The following is a 15,671-nucleotide window of genomic DNA, read 5'->3' on the forward strand; positions in this document are numbered from 1 at the left end:
GTCAAAGTTAGTCGCTGGGCAAGAAACTGCTGACAGTATGCCGTCCAAATTGAACAAGCAAGACACAAAAGAAAGCAACTACTGAGATTTGCCAAGACTAGGTAGGGCAGTCATTCAAAATTCTTGCTTCACAGAAAAGTCTGTCAGATACTCCAGACCTGTAGGCTGAAGATGGATGCCCCAACATTGCAGAGGAAACTTGGGTGACTGTCCAGGGAGCCAGCTATCTTTGTCCTCTATATAATTTAGGAATTTGTTTGCTCTGCACTTCCTGTTTACTCAGGCAATATTATATCCTTCTTGTGTCTCTGATGGGGTTAAAGAATAGATAGTTATAGTTTTACAGTTTTCCTTGTTAACCAAATTCAGAGAAAAAAATCTACAAAAGAGATGTAAAGTTTATAAGGTTGAGAAATATAAAAGTGTAAGTTGTTTATTTTACACACACACACACACACACATATATATATATATGTACATATATATATATATATATATAATATATATATATATATATTTGGTTTTTCGAGACAGGGTTTCTCTGTGTAGCTTTGGAGCCTATCCTGGCACTCCCTCTGGAGACCAGGCTGGCCTCTAAGTCACAGAGATCTGCCTGCCTCTGCCTTCCGAGTGCTGGGATTAAAGGCGTGAGCCACCAAGGCCTGGCTCCGTAAGTTGTTTATCTAAGAATATTTTTTTTTAGAGTCAGTTTTTTTTTTAAGATTTTATTTATTTATTATGTATACAGCATTCTGCTTCCATGTATATCTGCACACCAGAAGAGGGCACCAGATCTCATTACGGATGGTTGTGAGTCACCATGTGGTTGCTGGGAATTGAACTCAGGATCTCTGGAAGAGCAGTCGATGCTCTTAACCTCTGAGCCATCTCTCCAGCCCCTAAGAAAATGTTTTAAGGTCTAAAAAGTTATTTTTAGGAGGGTAATACAAGTAATGATTGAAAGTGAATTAGGTACAAAACTTTGGACTTACCAATGTAGGATAGATAATGGAGTATTTTCTCTGAATTTGCCAAATGCAAATGTACTGGACATTGTGACTGTAATTTTTACTTGATAATTGTTTTCATTGTACAGTTTTACTTTGTTAAGTGTAAACCTTCCCTTTTTATTTGACAATACCTGATAATTGTTCTTATTGTATATAGGATTACTGTGTTAGAGTTAAAACCTTTTCTTTTTGGCGGGGAGTTGGTGGTGCACACCTTTAATCCCCAGCACTCGGGAGGCAGAGGCAGGCGGATCTCTGAGTTCGAGGCCAGCCTGGTCTACAAGAGCTAGTTCCAGGACAGCCTCTTGGAGGTCAGTCTGGGGCTACATGAAACCCTGTCTTAAACAATTGAGCAAAACCAGTCAAAACGGGTCATTAATAGAGAAGCTGGTGAGTCTAAATAAGGTCTACAGTTCAGTTTATAAAAATTGCCAGTGTTCCATCTCTCAGTTTTATAATGTCTAGTAGCTAAATAAGATTGGAGGAACTGGGTAAGGAACACACTGCACTGTCTCTACAAACATCTATAAGTCTAAAATTGCCCTCTACTCCTTAAAGAGAAAAGACCTTTAGGGCTAGAAAGATGGCTCAAAAATAAAGGCACTTGCTGCCAAGTCTGATGACTGAGTTCAATCCCCAGGTCCCACATGGTGGGAGGGAAAGAAAGGGATGCTGTCCTGGGACCTCCATACACACACCTCCATACACACACCTCCATATAGACACCTGCATACACACACCTCCATACACACACCTCCATATAGACACCTCCATACACACCTCCATACACACACCTCCATATAGACACCTCCATACACACACCTCCACACACACACCTCCATATAGACACCTGCATACACACACCTCCATACACACACCTCCATACACACCTCTATACACACACCTCCATACACACACCTCCATATAGACACCTCCATACACACACCTCCATACACACACCTCCATACACACACCTCCATATACACACCTCCATACACACACCTCCATACACACACCTCCATATAGATACCTCCATACACACCTCCATACACACACCTCCATATACACACCTCCATATAGACACCTCCATACACACACCTCCATATAGACACCTCCACACACACCTCCATACACACACCTCCATACACACACCTCCATACACACACCTCCATACACACCTCCATATAGACACCTCCATACACACCTCCATACACACACCTCCATACACACACCTCCATACACACACCTCCATATACACACCTCCATATACACACCTCCATACACACACCATGACATGCATCCACTTGCCCAAATGCAAAAAGGAAATAAAAATATAATTTTAAAAATTGTTTTAAAGGCCTTTAAAATGCCTTCAAGGAATCCAGGCTCTAGATATGGACTTCTGAGGCTCTCCTTCAGGAGGCCAAGCCAGCCCCTTGCCTTGGATCCAGGGGTCTGTGAGCACATTCAAAGCCAAACCCATCCCAATCCTCATAGACCTTCTGTTCAGGGGTCTTCTCAATATACTGGTTCATGTTCTAACTGCAGTTCTAAGGGTCTCACAGTTTCTCAGGGACAAAGTACCATTTATCTTAGATCCAGGTGCTTTAGAAATCATTTTTCCCACTGCCAGGTGGTGGTGTCGCACACCTTTAAACCCAGCACTCTGGAGGCAGAGGCAGGCGGATCTCTGAGTTCAAGGCCAGCCTGGTCTACAAGAGCTAGTTCCAGGACAGCCTCCAAAGCCACGGAGAAACCCTGTCTTGAAACAAAACAAAACAAAACAAACATTTTTTCCTCACCACAGAGGAGTGTATTATGTTTTCAAGCAGAGACTGAAGTGTAGGACGAGAATAAAGATTCTGTTCCAGGTAGGTTCTGCCTTAGTCGGCCTTAATTAAGATGTACAGGGTTTCTGTCTGTGCCTTTCTCCAGAGATCCCTAGCTTGTAGCCTGCCTGGCTTGCAGCTGGCTGTCATTCCCTAGGGTGAACACGAGAGGGCAGTGTGACATGCCTTTTCTCAATTGAGGCTGCTCGTGTCCTAGTTTGTATACACTTCAAAATATTGGGTGTGGTGGTGCATATTTTTAATCCCAGCACTTGGAAGATAGAATCATGTGGATCTCTGTGAGTTTGAGGCCAGTCTAATTTACATAGTGAGTTCCAGGACAGCCAGCCAGGGCTATGTAGAGAGACCCGGTCTCAATTAAAAAAAAAAAAAAGTGTGTCTTGAGCAGTTCCAAGGATAAGGAGGCTTACCTCCTATACCTTGACTTCCCAGCACACCTAATATCATATTTTCAAGCTAATCACCTAGTAGTTAGATTTATATCAGAATCTTTCTTGAGTTTGGGGCATCTTTCTGTACCTGGAGGACATTTTAAAATCTTTATTGTTATTGTGTGATACAAAACATTTGCATGCATATGGTGTGTGTATGTGTGTGTGTCTAGATATGGTATGGACATGCCATACATACACATGCAGAGCAGAGGACAACTTTGGGATGTCAGGTCTCATCCTCTGCCATGGGTTCCAGGGATTAAATTCAGATCATCAGCCTTGCACAGCAAAGCACTTTGGCCTTCTGAGCAATTTCACACATACCCCCTTTTAATAAAATTCAGAACCTTTTGTCCTCTACTACATCCACTGCCCTCTCCTCTACTTTTAGGTCTAGACCTAGTTATTTATTTATTTATTTATTTATTTATTTTTGTTTTGTTTGAGACAGGCTTTCACTATGTAGCCCAGGCTGGCCTTGAAATCACAGCAATCGTCCTGCCTCATCCTCCCAAACACTGGAATGAGTGTGTGCCACCCCCATATTGATTTAATCAATGAACAATGCAGGAAACCATGGAACTGTACATGTTAAAAGGGTAACTCTTAAAGTGTGTGCAGTCTATCTCAGTTTAAATAGAAAAAGCAGAAGCAGCCACTCAAGTGGCTTGAAAAGAGTATAATTTATCTGTGGCATTTTCTTGAGAAGCCTGGATGCTCTGTCATTGCCTCATTGGTTAGAGAAATTACTGACCTTTCCTCTCAGATCTTCTGGAACACACTTGCCCTTCTCAGACACATGGAACAGCGTTCCTTCCCAAAGAAATGACTCACCCTTGCCCTGCTAGCGTCACACGGATGGCAGTAAGAATGGTGGCAAAGGTCTGAAAGCCGAGTCTAGGATGAGGAAGGTGTTTTAGAGGTTTGGGGTTTTTTGGTTTCCTTCCTTCCTTCCTTCCTTCCTTCCTTCCTTCCTTCCCCTCCCTCCCTCCTCCCTCCTCCCTCCCTCCCTCCTTCCTTCCTTCCTTCTTTCCTTCCTTTTCTTTTTAAGACAGGCTCTCATATAGCCCAGGCTATCCTCAAACTTATTAAGTAGTATAGGGGTCCTTCTGCCGCCACCTCCCAAGTGCTGTGATTACCGTTGTGTGCTATCATGCCTGTGTGGCAGGGTCTCACACTACAGCCCCAGCTGGTCTGAAACTTACAGCAATCTTGTCTCAGCTGAGTGCTGGTTACAGGCATGGCTTCCATGGTATTTTCATAGAAGTTATTCAGGCAGTCTGTTTTTCTACATGTTCTCTTTTTGAGGCCAAAAACCTGGAGCTGACCTGGGAAAGTTGGCAGAGAGATTATGGGTTCAAGCTGGAGCCGAGTCACATCTGTCCTGTGACTGACACCAGCCTTGGTAGCCAATGCAGACTAAGGGACTGTGCCGGGGAACGACTGGCCCCACCCTCGTACCGGACTGACTTTTCCTTCTCAGTTGAAAGAGTGTCTGATGCCATTGGTTTTGGGTTTACACAACTTCAGTCTTTCAATAAACAAGGGCATGTTGGTGAGCCTGGTGTTGACTTGATCCTTAAATGACACCTGTGAACCCAGAGCATGAGGAGGGGACAGAGCAGTCAGCTGATAAAGGACTCAATCCTGTCCTCTTCATATGACAATCTGAGACATTTGTCAGTTAAGGAATCGCAAGGAGTGTGGTTTTGTTCTGCCTCCAGAATCTCTAGGGGCTGGAGAGATGGCTCAGTGGTTAAGAGCACTGACTGCTTTTGTGGAGGACCTGAGTTTGGGTCCCAGAACCCAAGTTGAATAGCTTACATAACCACATGTAAATCCAGCTCCAAGGGATCAGACATCTCTGGCTTCTGAGGTCACCTGCATTCAAATGTACATACACACATCCAGACACAGACATACACACATGCATATAAAAAATAATAATAATAGATATAAAAATGGGATCATTAGTACTTAGTAAGCAGGGCCGGGAAATATTCTTGTTCCAAATCTCTCTGAAGGCAAGTGAAATACTAACTCAGAGAGTAAAGTCACCCACTACCAAGCCTCGTTGCAGGGGAGCTGGAGAGATGGCTCAGTGGTTAAGAGAACTGGCTGCCCACACACGAATGTCTGTAACTCCAATTCCAGGGGATCCAGTGCCCTCTTCTGGACTCCACAGGGACCAGACACACATGTGGTGCACAGATGTACATGGCAAAACAACCATACATAGAAAATAAAATGATAATACAAAAGAGTTTTGATGTTTTTTAACTGCTTTGCAGTTCCTACCAGGGGATTTTCATTGCTTCCATAGCACGCTTGGGGTTGAGCCCTCCTGTCCTGGAAGAAGTGCTTGCCAGTCAGTTCTGTTTGGAAGTTGTCTTGGAAGATCCCAGGTGTGTGTGTGTGCCACTTATTCATGACTCTTCTCGGCAGGAGCTTGAGAGGTGGCAGATAGGATACCTGGGAAAGAGTGACAACTTTAACTGTTTCATGCTTCTGTCGCCTGATAGCATGGAGTGTAGAGTAGGGAAAGCCATATTTCGGGATTCCCCAAGATAATTAAAGTGGTGGCAGGCTCTATTGTTCTCTGTTCCCTGAAGGAAGGATTAGGACCCTCTTTTTTTTTTTTTTTTTTTTTTTTTTTTCCTAAGTAGGGTATCATGTAGCTTGAGCAAGCCAATATATAGGAAAGGATGACCTTGAACTTCCGACCCTCCTACCCCCACCTTCCAAGTGTTGAGACTGTAGACATGCACCACTATACCCAGTTTATAAGATGCTGGAAATCAAACCTGGGGCTCCATGCATGTTAAGGAAACACTCTGCCAATTGAGCCACACCCCCGCCCTGTTACCTCTTGACAGGGAAGCTTGGGCACTTTACCCTGGGTGTTGTAGCTTCATCAAACTTGGCAGACCTCTTTGTTCCTATAATGGCTAGCCCCTGCTTCGTCTGGCTCAGCTCCTGATGTGCACGGGTCATGGGCCAGCCAGGTGCCATTTCCCTTGACACACGCTGTGTGGATTGGCTGCATGGGGAACAAAAGATTCTACTGGTAGTGACCTCTCCCTCTGAGCCAACCCAGGTGACCTAAACAGAAGGGCTCTGTGGCATGGGCTTTCCTCCTTGCCTTTCATCTGCAGGATTGCCTAAATGAAACAATATATTTTCGGGTACTTTCAAATGAAAATTTCTTTATTGCTTCTCTGGAAAGGAAAATTTAAATTTGTTTTATCTGTTTCTTTTTCACATCCCTCAGTTATCATGCTGTGTCTTAGCAGAGAAGATGAGACACCTGCTGCCACAGGATAGGACCACGGGGAGCCTACTAAAAACCTCCTAGTGGGCAGCTAGGGGCTGCAGCTTAGAGAATGGGGTTCGGTGAAAAGAGAGCTTGGACGTTTGTTTGCTGGCGGGACATACAGCTTTTTGTGTCACTAGGCTGATTTGTGGGTCACTTTGAGGAGCACATCATCTCTTCAACCTACAGCGATGGGACATTTCTAAAGCCCAAGGTAGTGTCCCTGGGTTCAAGCTGGGCTTCCTAACTGGGTAGGGCTGTCTGGCCTAGAGAGGGCAGGACAAAGATACTTTGTATTCCAGTGAGGCTGGTAAGCCTAGGTCTTCCTAGCTTGCTGTGGGGACTTTATGTCTTCCATGAATGCACAGGGGACAAGGCTGACCCTGAATTAGGACCCTCACTCCCATACCAGTTTGTCCTTGGTCAAATCTCAGGTGAAGTCAAAAATCTAAGTAAAAGCTGAGCTAGGGGGAAGTCCAAGCCCTTTGCCCTATGACTTGACAGCTGGTTCTCTGAGGTGACAAACGGTAGACTTCTAATATTACCTGACCCTTGGGAAGAGGCCCCTCCTTGCCCTTCCGGCACCCACATAGCCCTGCCTCCTGCTGGCAGGCTTGCTATCAGTTCTGGCTACTCACAAGATCCCCTGACTGCTCTTGTCTAGATCAAGTGAGAGGACTTGACACCACACTGGGGCTTGGGTGTTCTTCTGGTTCTGGCTGGCATACTCCGCATGGCTCAGATGTTCTTTTGGTGCTGTTCTTCTGTCCTGAATGTGACCTGGAAGTATTATGTGTGGAGCTGAGGATGGCCTTGAACTTCTGATCTTCTGGCTTCTACCTCTCAATGTTGGGGTTATGGGTGTGCATCCCCATGCCTGCTTTACGAAGTAATGGAGCTCAAACCCAGGACTTCATGCATGCTAGACAGTCACTCTGTGGACCACATCCCAGCCTCAACCCATCCCTTAGTTTTGAAAGCCTGGCCTGCAGCGCTGTCATCAGGCCCAGCCAAAGGAGGAAGGAGGGAAGGCTGCCATGAGATAGGCAGCGTGGCACACCCCAGAGTGATCCTGGCTGACCTTGTAGCCAGACAATGCCTGAAGGGCTCCTGAAGAACCAAGCCTTTGCCCTGTACTGTGTTCCACCCCTGGGATCTGTCTGGGGGACAGGAATGCTCCTGGATAGGACTAAACAAGGTGTCTTGGGATGGAAGGTTCAGATTTTGCTTTATGTTCAATGCCATCCTCCATTCCCTCTTCCCTCCTCCCCCAACCATTAATTTTTACCTAAATGGGAGGGTTCATCTCCCTGGTATGTCAAATCCTCCATCTTCCAGGCCTTGAACCACTCTCTATGGGGATTACTGAACAGACTCCATTCAGGCTTGTACTGGCTGTGTCTGCTTGAGCTCTTTTTCTGCAATGGAGCCTCCTCAAGTGGCTGCAGGCGGTATTTAACATCTGTTGGGGCTATTTCCTTCCCTTCCACCTTCAGGAGAGCAGCCCTGGGTTGCTGTTGCTTCTGCTGGGAAGTTCACTTGGTCAGAGGGGTCATTGTGGGGGTTAAGTAGGGGAAGTGAGTGAGCGTGCCTGCTTGTGTGTGTGTGTGTGTGTGTGTGTGTGTGTGTGTGTGTGTGTGTGTGTGTGGTGGTGGTGGTGGTGGTGGTGGTGGTGGTGGTGGTGGTGGTGTCAGTCTCCTAGAGGAAACACTTTCCAATGCCAACTAGAAAGTTACTTGTCTGAACTACAATGTATATTCTTACTTGCAAAAAAACCAAACCCCTTTATGGGCTCCTGAGATCTGAACTAAGGACTTGGCATTGTGCTTGGCATGTGCTTGGTAAGTGTGTAGTAGTTTCTTAAATGGTTATGATCTTTCTAGACAGTGCTGCATTGGTGGCTTGACTGAAGTCCTTAAGTTTACCTGAACACCAGGGGCATTGTCCTCAAGCCCCATGAGGACAGCCAGGGATTCTTGTTGGCTAGAACTGGAAGAGTCGTCAAGCGGGTCAGATCTTCTGCTCCCAGGAGAGAGAGCAATGTCTAGAGTAGGGAAAAGGACCATCTTAGCCCTCCTACCTATAGGCAGCTGTCTGCTACCCGTCACTCACCAATGGGAGAGGAGGCATGGGTATTGTGTTCAGATGGGGCCCAGTGTTATTTATTTGAGACTGGATCAGGGTGAGAACTTGAGGGGAAGGGTTGGAGTAGAATGGGGATGACTCTGCATTTAGGGACATGGCAAAGGCAGCCTTCCTTCCTTCCTTCCTTCCTTCCTTCCTTCCTTCCTTCCTTCCTTCCTTCCTTCCTTCCTTCCTTCCTTCCTTTCCTCTCCCTCCTCCTCCCTCCCTTCTCTCCTCCCTCTCTCCCTCCCTCCCTCCTCTCCTACCTTCCTCTCCCTCCCTCCCTACCTACCTTCTCTTTTTCATTTTCTTTCGAGAGAGCTTTAGGTACCTCAGGTTAGCTAAGAATTCCCTACATAGCTAAAGACAGCCTTAAATTTCTGATCTTCCTGCTTCCACCTCCCAAGTGATGGGATTACAGGCATGCACCACCACACCCTGTTTATTCAGCAAATGTAATCCACTGCCTGCGCACTCTAGGAACTCGCTCTAAAAACTGAGCTACATCCCAAGCTGCAAAAACAGTAGTTCATAAACATTCCAGGGCTGTTTGGGTTCTTTCCTTTGGCTTTGAATGTTATGGCTGTTGAGAATGGGTGGCTTACAATAAGGATAGCTGACAGTGGACTCCTGGGAAGTCAAGGGAAACTCCCTTTCAATGGGTGTGGGGCAGGCACCGTGGTGTCCATGTCTCCTAAGGGGAGGAGAAAAGAGAGTGTCTAGAAACATAATAAGTAGAGAGAGCCACATTAGGGATTTTGTTCCTTGCTTTCATCGAATTGCAAGTCTACACTCCAGGACCTTGACAAGGCCATTCTAGCTCCTCAGGGACAGGAAGGAAAGATGGGTCTGTGGGCTGATTTTTGTGGTCAGGTATCAGACAAGTGGAAGGTCAGGTGTTGGAGGGTTCAAGGGAGACTGGGAAAGGACAGACAGCTTTTAGCTGTAAAGAAGGACATTTTTAACTGGTGGGTGTCAAGTGGAGTAAGGCAGAGAGGGTGAATGTGAGAGTATCTGTCAGACCCAGTAGGATGCTTTAGGCTTTTACCTGCCAGGATGTGGGCAGCTGCAGTTGTAGTCAGTGCCTAGTAATGAGACATCTATGGGGACAGGACAAAAACCTGTGTCCTTCTCTGCCAGTGTTAAAGGGAGGGAAGGAACTTTGGGAATAAAGAAGGGTTGCAGAGGTGGAGAGATGAGGTGAGGTAGAGAGATGGCCCGAGGACAGCCATCCACAGTCACAGAGCGTACATGATGGTTGTTCTCTGTTCCCCAGCTCCTGAGTGACACATAGCCATTGGCTCCGAAGTTAATGTCTTAGGCTGCCATGGACCTTCTCTATATGGGAAGACCGCTGGCTTAGGGAGAGGAGGAGGAGGCAGCTGTGTCCCCAATAATAGCGTGCTACCATCAGCATCAAGGGGAATGGAGATTGTGGAAATAATCAGGCCTTAAGATTGCTGGGTCTGGTCTTCATTACTAACCTCAAGTCCAATTGTGAGTCTCTCTCTGTTGAAGAAGTATGCATGCATATGTGTGTATGTGACTGTCCAGTGTGCATGGGTGGGTGTGAGCATGTGTGTATATGTTGTGAAGCATGCATGCATGTGTGTGATGGTCCAGAGAGAGAGAGAGAGTTCACAAGTTCACATATTTAAGCTCTGATCCTTCAGATGCCTCTCCTGTCCTTATTTCCAATCTAGCCCACCCTGCACACCCACCAGGTGTCCTGAGACAGAGGGTTGAGCTGCATCCTCCCAGCTGTGTGTCTTTGCCAGTGGTTGTCTCCTTTTCAGAACCTGCAACCACAAAATAGGGACCTTGAAGCTGGAAGACGACTTACCAGACTCCACTTCATTTGGCCTTCCCCATCCATTAAATCTAAAGCATTTCTTCTTTTCTAGCTCCAAGCGTCCCCCTCGGGTGCATGGGATCACAGGGTTAATAACACTAATCATAGATGCCGACTTGGAGAGGGCCTACAGCCACGAGCCCTCATGCTGACCCCAGTGCCTGTATCTGTGTAGTGCCACTCCCCCACATCTGAACACTTGCCACTCTGTCATCCCTCTTGGGACAGATGTATATTTCATTCTGGAGCAACACTAGCCATTTTCAGTTGTCTTTCCCATTTGTGGCTTCACCATTTGTCTGAATTATCCACCCCAGGGCTTATGAAAATGGACTAACTCTTTTTTAGTCGAATTTTCCAGCAGAGCTAACGCTTTTGTGACTCCATTGTGGGCCAGCATGGCTGCAAGCTCAGGGGGCTGCAAGAGCAGAGTATGTTCTGTGTAACCTCTCACCGTGACAGAGTTTAATCAATATTTTTAAATTTCAATTTTATCATTATTGTGCATGTGTGTTTGTGTGATGTCGAACATGTGTGCCAAGGCACATGTGTGGAGGCCAGAGGACAGCTATGTTGCATTGGTTTTCTCCTTTGGCCATCATGTGGGCTCCAGGGATAGTCAGTCTTTGCAACAATGCTTTACCTGCTGGGTTATATTGCCTGACCCTAATTTTTTTTTTTTCCCGAGACAGGGTTTCTCTGTATAGCTTTGGAGCCTATCCTGGCACTCACTCTGGAGACCAGGCTGGCCTCGAACTCACAGAGATCCGCCTGCCTTTGCCTCGAGAGTGCTGGGATTAAAGGCGTGTGCGACCAACGCCTGGCTCTAATTTTTTTTTTTCCTTTTGAGACAGGGTTTCTTTGTGTGTTTCAGCCTTAGTTGTCCTGGCACTCGCTCTGTAGACCAGGCTGCCCTAGAATGCATAGAGATCTGTCTGCCTCTGCCTCCCCAGTGCTGGGATTAAAGGCATGTGCCACCATCTCCTGCTCTTTATCAGTGTTTTTTAAAACAAAATTTCATAGTGTGCACATGAGAGTGTGTGTGTAAGCATATGTGTGGCCAGAGGACAACTTACCGGAATCAGTTCTATGCCTCCACCATGTGGGCCCCAGGCATGGCAACAGAGGCATTCACCTGGCCTTGACTTTGCTATATTATAGGCAAGGATGACCGAGAACCTCTCATCCTCTTGCTTCTAACCCAAGTACTAAGGTTCTAGGCAGGCATCACTGTGCCAGCCAGCTCTCAGCTTCTGAGTCACAGTTTGGAAAGTGTCCTTGTGAATTAAGAGGAAGTGTGACAAAGACACTATTGAAGCAGCCACCTAGGGTGGCAGGCAATGCCCTGCATACCAGGGCTATGTCACCTAGTTCTACTCAAGACATTTTTGATGTTCCCGGCACAGGATTTGGGTTTTGATCCAGTCTTTCCCAAGCTTCATGGGACTCCGAAGATGACATTTATCCTATTTGGGGACTGTGAGGTCCTTGGGTTCATAACCAGCTGGGTGGGAACTCCGGGGGGGCAGGGAAGGGGGCAGGGAGGAGACCTGAGTGAATTCAGAGCTTTGCCCTCCAGCTCCTTAGAGGTGATCTAGTTAGCTAGGCTAACTAATGGTCCTGTGTGCTGTGGGTCAGACAGCTGCCACGCTAGCACATGGAACTTTCCAATCAGATATTTATGGAGCAGCTTCACCAGGCCTAGAGGTGGGGAGGAGGCTGTGACTTTTCCTGAGAGCAGGGAGGGAGAAGTATGACTGTAGACACTGACAGGGATGGCCCAGGTCAGGACTGTCATGTGGACAACAGATTCTGGATGAAGCCTGATATGTACAGGACACATCCAGTGTCCTCGGCCTTTTCTCTAGAGCCTCCCCTGACACCTCCTGGGCACCTCCTCCTGACACCTCCTGGGCACCTCCTCCTGACACCCCCTGGGCACCTCCTCCTGACACCCCCTGGGCACCTCCTCCTGATACCTCCTGGGCACCTCCTCCTGACACCTCCTGGGCACCTCCTCCTGACACCCCCTGGGCACCTCCTCCTGACACCCATTGGGCACCTCCTCCTACACCCCCTGGGCACCTCCTCCTGACACCCCCTGGGCACCTCCTCCTGACACCCCCTGGGCACCTCCTCCTGACACCCCCTGGGCACCTCCTCCTGACACCCATTGGGCACCTCCTCCTGACACTCCCTGGGCACCTCCTCCTGACACCCCCTGGGACCTCCTCCTGATACCCCCTGGACTGCACACTGGCTGAGCATCACCTCCAGGCCTCTACTTTCCCTATGCCTCCTCCCTCTCCTTGGCATCCTGCTCAAATGTCATTTCCTTCCTGGAGAGTCCCAGGTCCCTCGATGCTGACACAGTGGCAGCAGGAGCTCACTCTCATGATGAGCTATACTCCTGACTCTAGTAGAGGTCTCTGTAGTACTGTGAACTTCATGTTTTCCTCTGCCTGCTGGACTTAAGAGTTTATTAAAGACAGAAGCCACAATCTCCAGCAGCCAGCACAAAGCCCAGCCTGAACAAGACATTTAATAAATATTTGTTGAATTCCACTGGAGGCTAGGGTAAGATTTCTTTGTAGGTAAGAACTGGGCAAGAGCAAGCTTGCAACCTAGGTGTGGTGACTTATGCTTGTAATCTCTGCAACTTGGGAGGCAGAGGCAGGAGGATCATTAGGAGCTTGAGGTCAGCTGGGGCCAACATTGTGAATTTGAGACCTACCTTTAATACAAGGCAAGACCCCTTCTCAAAAACAACCAACAAGTATGAACTTGTAGACTTAGTGGCTGGTTCGTGAATGAAGTGCAAATGTGGGTTGACCACCTTTGAAGCCATCAAATCTTCTGGGGATTTGGAAATCTTTATTATTATTGTTGGTTTCAAAACAGGGTTTCTCTGTAGCTTTTTGGAGCCTGTCCTGGAACTCTGTAGACCAGGCTGGCCTCCAACTCACAGAGATAGTGCTGAGATTAAAGGTGTGCTCTATCCTTTAGTTATATGCAGGATGTGCCTTCTGGGATTTGCTTTAGTCTGGCCACTGGAGGAAGGGACTCAGAAGATAGTGACAGTGCAGAAAAGCTGTCTGAGACAGCCCAGGTTCTCTGTCTCTACTGATAGAGCTCTATAAAATAGGAGTTGTGGCTGCTGTTTCTCAAATACTGAGATTCCAGATGTCAAGAGGATATTGTTCATTATCACGCTGCTAATTTGAATGATTTTTTTTCTGAATGACAGAACATGGAGACATTCCCCCAAATCACACCGGTCTATACTTCTGTACTCAGGATCCCTGACTGAGGTGGGTGAAGGGAAAAGGGTTCCCTAGGAGCCTTGAGTCCCCCAGGCGCTGGTGCAAGACTGAGGGTTCCAGGAATCCAGCTGCCTTTAAGCTAACAGACCTGGCCTCTCTTCCACCTTCCCTCTCCTGGGGAGGGAAGGCATAGGCTTATGACATGTCTAGCGATTTTGTAGCTTAGCCTGAGGACTCATCTGGGGGAAAGTGGACCAAGAACCAAATTAAAGGAGAAGATCTGCAGGAGGCCAGACGCCAGAAGCTGGCTCAGGCAGTCCCTTCAAAAGGCTGATGCAGGCTGCTCCATGTTGCCATCTTCTGGACACATACATCAATAGCATGTCACACCCTTGGACACTTCCTACCCTCTCGGGCTGCATCAGTCTTATCCCTTCTACCCCTCTTGTTCAAGTCCCCCTCCCTCCTACTCAACAACATTTGCTTTCCTGCCTCTCTGTGGTGGGGCTGTCAAGAAGCCTTAGTCCTGGCCCAAGTCAGAGGACTCAGAACTGTTTACTTCTGTGTGGCTGATAAGAGAGAGATGCTCTACCCCTGGGGTCCGAGATCTTCCTAATGCTCCACCTATCTCCCTGGGTTCTTGAAGTCTTTCTGGGACCCGGAACTTGGCTGTGATTGAAGGCTACTGAGGCATGTGTGAACCCAGCTACTTCTGAGAGTGAGTGCACTGCATTGATAATTATATTGAGCCGACAGGTGTGAACAGGGCCATCTCAAACATAGTGGGATGGAGGGTTCCTGGCCTCTTCATCTAGGTGTGGTGTGGAAGGCAAAGGTGACCAGCAGAGGCTGCTGCGGCACTAGCTATGGGTCTTGCTACTACTGTTAAAGGCTCCTCTCATTCCAGTGGGGAGGATTCAGAAACAGGGCTCTTTCTCTTAGTGCTAAGGTACCCAAGTGGTATCCTGGCTTACCTGTGCCTGCTTCCCCTACTCTATGTGGGGCTAAGAGACTGAGTGCTTTACCTGATTTGGCCGGGGGACACAGTTCACAGCCCCAGGCCTGGCTTCTCATGGCGTCTATGTCAATCCTGGATTGGGCTGTGCCTTTCCTAAATCCTGACCATTCTTATTGCTATCCCTCTAGGTAGACACTAGGCATGTGGGCTCCTAGACTGACCAGCTATGAGGCCAGTGCCTACCTGGTGGATTAGCAGGAACTAGTAGGAGGACCAGTATACTCAGGTATCCTGACCCAAAGGGGAAGAAGGCTGCCCCCTCTGCTACCTGACCCACTGACCGTAGGCAGGGGCTTCAGAACCACTTAGAGGAGAAGGGTGTCACTAAATTGCCAACCCTCTTTCTTCTTGCCTAGCCCTCCTTCTGGCAAGACCATCTTTTCTTTTTCCCCTTCTGGGGGACCTTCCCTCTCTTGGTCCCTATGTACAGAGTTAAAAGACCTTGTTTGGTGTGGGGGCCAAAGCTTGGTGGCTGAGTTGGGTGTGGCTTCCAGCCCCTTGGCTGTGATGGATGGCCTGATTTTGTACTGTTTGCCTAGAACCTGTCTCAGGGAACCACTTTCCGCCCTGACTCACCTGTGTGGACAGGCCAGCATTGGCTTTTGCAGATCTCAAGCCCAGCATAGTAAAAAGGGAGGTGTTTTCAACAGGCCTAGGGGAGAGCTGCTCTGCTCAAGTAGAGAATTCTGGAGCAGCAATGGGTATCCTGGGTAGCCATAGGGATCACCATGGCAACATGAGAGGCAATCCAGCAGTTCCAAAGGGAGGCAGTAATGGAGCAGGCCCTCCTCCAGGCTGAGGCTGAAT

The 15,671-nt window shown here is 47.7% G+C and overlaps 1 pseudogene; it reads right to left on the bottom strand.

Annotated features, from left to right (window-relative positions):
- Window positions 1-4,773: 4,773 nt before the first annotated feature.
- On the bottom strand, window positions 4,774-8,673 carry LOC100750514 (annotated as a pseudogene).
- Window positions 8,674-15,671: the final 6,998 nt, after the last annotated feature.

This window comes from Cricetulus griseus, chromosome 4 (assembly GCF_003668045.3).
Source record: "Cricetulus griseus strain 17A/GY chromosome 4, alternate assembly CriGri-PICRH-1.0, whole genome shotgun sequence".
NCBI classification, from domain to species: domain Eukaryota; kingdom Metazoa; phylum Chordata; class Mammalia; order Rodentia; family Cricetidae; genus Cricetulus; species Cricetulus griseus.